The following is a 5,740-nucleotide window of genomic DNA, read 5'->3' as shown; positions in this document are numbered from 1 at the left end:
GCCTTGGTTGACCCAGGAACCAGTCTAGCTACTGGCTGCTGGACTGGAAGAGAGAGAAAAGGGGGAGAGAGAGGAAGGAGAAGCAGATAGTTGCTTCTTCTGTGTGCCCTGACTGGGTATCAAATCCTGACATCTATACGGTGGGCCAGTGTTCCATGCGCTGAGCCATAGGCCAGGGCTGATATCAAATAGTCTTTGAAAGTTTGGTGGAATTCTCTAGTAAAACCATCTAGTCCTGAACTTTCATTTTTGGAAATTTTTCTAATAGTTGTTTTAATTTCCTCACTGTTAGTTTGTCTATTAAGATTTTTCACTTCTTCATGATTCAGTCTAGGAAGATTATATATTTTGAGAAACTTATTTATAACTTCTAGTTTAATTGAATTTGAAGTTTTAAAAAGATTTTATTTATTCATTTTAAGGGGTAGAAAGAGAGAGAGAAATAGATGGGGAAAGAAGCAGGAAGCATAAACTTCCATATGTCCTGACCAGGCAAACCCCAGTTTTCAAGGCAACATTTCAGGTCAATACTTTCTCTGCTGCACCATCACAGATCAGGCTAGCTTAATTGAATTTGAAGGCACATTTCTTTCATAGCATTCTGCTATGATCTTTTGTATATTGGTAATGCCAGTGGTAACCTTTCTTTCATTTCTGCTTTTGTTTATGTGCATCAGTTTTATTTTCCTTCAATGAGTCTAAACAGCGGGTGTCAATTTTATTAATTTTTCAAAAACCAACTCTTTGTTGTATTAATTTTTTGTAGGCTTTTTGTTCTCTATGTCATTCAACTCTGCTCTAATTTTTATTCTTTTATTTCTTTTGCTGACTTGAGCTACATTTTTTCTTTTTCTTTTTTTTGTTCTTTATAATACAATGTTAGTTTGTTTTTTGGGGGGCACTTCTCTTGTTTTTTGAGATACTCTGTAATGAGATTAACTTCTCTCTCTTTTTATGGCGTTTCTCCATCCCTGAAGTTCTGATATGTGGTGCCATCCTTTTTATTTTACTCTATATCAGTGATTTTCAACCTTTTTTTTTTCATGGCACAAACACACACTAATTACTAAGTCAGTGCCCCTGACTAAATACAACCATTTTCATCTAGTGGCACAAATAAATTAGTTACTAAGGAAGAAGAGGTCAGGGCCCCTTTTTCTTTAGTAATTAGTTTATGAGTATGTGAGAAACAAAGGTTGAAAATCACTGCTCTATATAATTGTTTGATCTCATCTTTAATTTTTCTTTGACCCAATAATTAATATGTTGTGTTTGCTTCTTTTTTGCAGTGTAATTCTAATTTCAAAGCATGTGGTTAGGGAATATGCTTTTTATGATTTCAATTTTCTTAAATTCTCAAATATAGTTCTTTCTTAAATCTTCTTAGATATAGTTCTTTCTATAATATATATAAAGTTATCCTCATTCTTGAATATACAGCTTCTAATTTTACCCTCGATCTGCTTTGAGTAGTAAAAACACCTTTCCTATACTCTTGTCAGCCACAGCCCTGCACCCTCACTGCAAGGAGCTCTAATGCTTATGATTCAGTGCAGAGTAGTTTGTGGTAACCTGTCCTCTATGATGGTCTCTCGATGAATGCCTTTTGGTGGCCTCATTATCCTGGAGCTTGGTGTTGGGTGAAGAGAGCGCCATCACCAGGCCTTTGGTAATGTCGTGGCATGGGTCTCCTGGATGATGGTCAGGTTGGCAGGGCACTCAACAAAAGAACTTGGGATCTGTGCTACGCATGCAGAGTGTGTGGAGTGGGGGGGGGGTGGCATGTGAGGCAGTCACATCAGTGGCAAGGTGGGTGCCATGAGATATGGGAAGGACACCTGTGGATTTAGAGTGCTGGAGCATGAGATAGAGTGCTGCCTCCTCGGTGCTGATGGGGGCACCAGCATTTAAATGACTGGTAATTGTGGTGCCTCTTCCCATGGTTTCCTGACTTCCTGAGTGAAAGCAATTCCTCTCCTTCAAGGCAAGAAATATCTGGGAGGGTGCTTTGTGCAAACAAGGTGTGCTTGTGCAGTGGAAGGTGGACTTACCTGGGTGCTATGGCTTTCCACTCCAGTTCTGGGCAGTGGGACCAGGTTGGGGGGTGGCAATGACACAGCTCTCTAGGATAGCAGTGGCTGCGCTCCATCACCAAGGGATCCCAGGGTCCCAACAGCAACTTCTTTGATCACTCCTCCTCTTGTAGTGTGTGTCTGTGTGTGTGTGGGGGGATGTCTGTGCCCTGACACCTAGCACCCTTTAGTGGGTTGCACTGTGAGTCCCCAAGCCATTGTCACCAGAGCTGTGCCCAGGCATTCCCTCAGTGACATACAGATGTGCCCACATTTTAGCTCCTGGTACCTTCCCCATCACCAGCCCACTCCCCAACAGAAAGCTCAGCTCCAGCAGGGTTTTCCAAGGAACCTGGAAGGTTCCTTGCAGGTCAGGGCATGGGGAGGGGACCCAGGAAAAAATTATGATAGGAGATTATCCTTGGAAATAGCCTTCTGTGGAGCCCTGCACATCTCTGACTTACGTGGGTTCTAGGCAGTTCTTCCCATTCTCTCGCTTCCCCAGTTACTGGTGACAAGAGGCAGTGCAGCCATGCCTGGCCATCCCCACCCACAACACTGACTCCCATATTAAAGTTTTCAAAGAGGAAGGGGAGCAGGGACCCCAGCACCTTATACCTTAAGTAGAGGGGGCAAACTGGAGGCAAGAAGGAGAGGAAGTCCCTGTGCTGGGATCCTGAAATTCTTTCCTAGTGGTTCTGGCCTCACAGGCTTGGAGGGGAGCAGGGTTTTGAAATGGAAAGCTGGGTTTGTTGGTCCCCATGAACAAGTAGAGGGTACTGAATAATTAGCAAACAGTGATGGGTGGGGAGCAAGGAGCCTGCTTTGTTGTTCCACTACAGTGGCCAGTTTGGGGCCTTGAGAAAGAACTGCATTTTCATCAGGCGGGGCCTCCCATCCTGACCAATGGTTGTGGCCTTCATGTTCTGCATACTCCAGAGGAGAGGAAAGGGTGGTGACCCTTTGAAGAAGAAGAAAGTAGCTCATAAAACAAGGCCGTATAAGAATTGTTGATCAATAAATAAAATTTTAAAAAGTGGTTGATATCTGAAATCTTCTAGGTACTTATGAGAGTTGCAAAAGTGTCTTAACGTACATCAGTTATCAGTCAGATAAATACAGGTATTACAAAAATAAAGAGAGAAAGAAAGAAAAAAAGAAGGAAAGAATATCCAGCTAGCTCTTGAGGATTTAACACATGTGCACCACACTCTGGGCATGAGATAATATTTATCAATGGAGGGGAGATTTGAGTAGTGTTCTCAGTTGAATAGTCTGTGTTCACTCACTTGTTAGACTTGTATTTTCCTGATTTTAGTTAAAACTAAATGGTCAGAACTTAAAAGTTGCAAACATGTTTGTCCAGTGGCAGAGCGGCAAGTTATCCTGTACCCAGCAAATGGAGCTCGAGGCCTTGAGCAGATACACCAGCCCAGCAAACCCAGCTGTCTTCCCCCAGCTGACCTTGGTCTTGTTGGCCTCTGGCATGTTCTTCACTGCCTGGTTCTTTGTTTATGAGGTCACCTCCACCAAGTACACTCGGGACATCTACAAAGAGATCCTCATCTCCTTGGTGGCCTCACTCTTCATGGGCTTTGGAGTCCTCTTCCTGCTGCTCTGGGTCAGCATCTACATATAAGCTCCCAAGGATTCCACAGGGCAGCTTCACTGAATCCTTGCTTTTGTAAATTAACTTTTTTACTGTTGCTGGAAGTGTCCCACCTGCTGCTCACAATAAAGGCAGATGTGTGACAAATAAATAAATAAATAAATAAATAACTTAAAAGTCATAGGCATGTCTATGGAAATGCAGTGTGTCACTTTTAATCAGAGGCAGGTGATTTCTTTTTATGGCAATCTCACAAGTCCTAATATTGAGTTTAGAATCACCCAGTTTAAATATCTTTGAATCAACTTGAGGTCAAAATCAAACCAAAAAACTCATCCATTTTTCCTTAGTTGTTTTTTTCTGGCTTTGGCATCAGAGTAGAGAGTAAGGTGATTGTTTAACAGCCTAGACAAGTCACTTATAAGCTGATGAAAACCACAGGGCAATTGTTAGTAATAAAAATTTTCAAGTTTAGCTAAGCTATGCTGTAGAATCAATAATTTGGTTGGTGTGAAAATGGTTTTTGTACAGATATTTTGAAGTTCTACTCATACATTGCCCCTGCTTTAGTATTACACTGTTTAATAAAAGAAGATGAATTCAAAATATTTGGCTCTTTGTTCTATGTACATTTTATTCCCCCACAGTGTTGATTACTCAGTCACTTGTAGTTTAAAAATCTCTCTGGGTGTGACTAGATTATTTGTTTATCTAATTGATTCAGAAATGTATGCTGCTTTTTTATTTATGACCTCAGAGAACTTAATACTTTATCTTAAAAGTAAAAGTACTTTTGTAGGCCTTTCCTGTGGCATCCAAAAAGGGCACAAGAGAATATTTGTTAATAAAAAACTACTATTTTCTGACCTAGGCAGTTCTGCTTCTTAGAACTAGATTGCTAAAGCTCAGTAGCCTCTCTAGAGACACTTATAAAATATTGTATTTGAAAGTTACAGTGACATAACAAGTTTTTCTATATTCTTTCTGTATCATCCCTTAAATTGTGGGTCTGATTTTCTTTTTTGATCTGCATGTGTTTTTATAAAATAAACTATTTCATATTAAAGTGCAGTACCTAGCCTGACCAGATAGTTGCACAGTGAGTAATCATTCACCTGTGATGCTGAGAACCCAGCTTTGAAAGCCTGACATTACTGGCTTAAGTGCTGGCTCACCAGCATGAGAGTGGGATTATACACATGACCCCATTGTCCCTGGCTTGAAGCCCAAGGTCGTTGGCTTGAGCAATCAGTCACTGGCTCAGCTGGGGCCCCCTCCCAGTCAAGGCACATATGAAAAGTAATCAATAAACAACTCAAATGCCACAACTATGAGGTAATGCTTCTCATCTCTCTCTTTTCCACCCTCCCTGTCTCTCTCTCTCTCTCTTTCTTTTTTTCTCTCTCTCAAGAAAAAAAAAGAAAGGAAAGAAGGGATGAAGGGACAGAGGGAGAAAAATAAATAAGAGATGAAAGAAAAGTTGAAAAGGAATAAACAAAGGAAGGAAGGAAGAAAAAAGGAAGGAAGGAAGAAAGGAAGGAAGGAAGGAAGGAAGGAAGGAAGGAAGGAAGGAAGGAAGGAAGGAAAGAAGGAAGAAAAAAGGAAGGAAGGAAGGAAGGAAGGAAGGAAGGAAGGAAGGAAGGAAGGAAGGAAGGAAGAAAGGAAGGAAGGAAAGAAAGAAAGATGGTAGAAAGAAAGAAAGGTGGGAAAAATAAGAAATTAAAACTATAAAAATGCTTTCTCCATGATGGACCTCTGACAGAATTCTCTATTTTCAGTTTTTAAGAAATAGACTTTGACCGCCCTGATTTTTCTTTTTTTTTTTTCTTGGTTTGGTGTGACCATCAGAGTTTATTTAATTAGCAATGTCCTTAAATCTGAAACATCTTTTAAATTTTAGCTTAGTTGTCACCTTTATGTGATGTCTCTGAACCCTCTCAGGAAGTATTGCATGCCTTCCTCTGGGCTCCTGTATTCCCTCAGATGGCACTAAGAGCAGGTTAGACATTTGTCTTTTATTAGAGTTGCTGCCATTCACAGAATTACTAATGTAAAATCT

At 40.7% G+C, this 5,740-nt stretch overlaps 1 pseudogene; it reads left to right on the top strand.

The window, feature by feature from the left end:
• The first annotated feature begins 3,458 nt into the window (after positions 1–3,458).
• On the top strand, positions 3,459–3,822 carry LOC136397303 (transmembrane protein 258 pseudogene; annotated as a pseudogene).
• The last annotated feature ends 1,918 nt before the right edge of the window (positions 3,823–5,740 follow it).

The sequence above is a fragment of the Saccopteryx leptura genome, chromosome 3, assembly GCF_036850995.1.
Source record: "Saccopteryx leptura isolate mSacLep1 chromosome 3, mSacLep1_pri_phased_curated, whole genome shotgun sequence".
NCBI classification, from domain to species: domain Eukaryota; kingdom Metazoa; phylum Chordata; class Mammalia; order Chiroptera; family Emballonuridae; genus Saccopteryx; species Saccopteryx leptura.
This window is presented reverse-complemented; position numbering and strand designations above follow the sequence as displayed.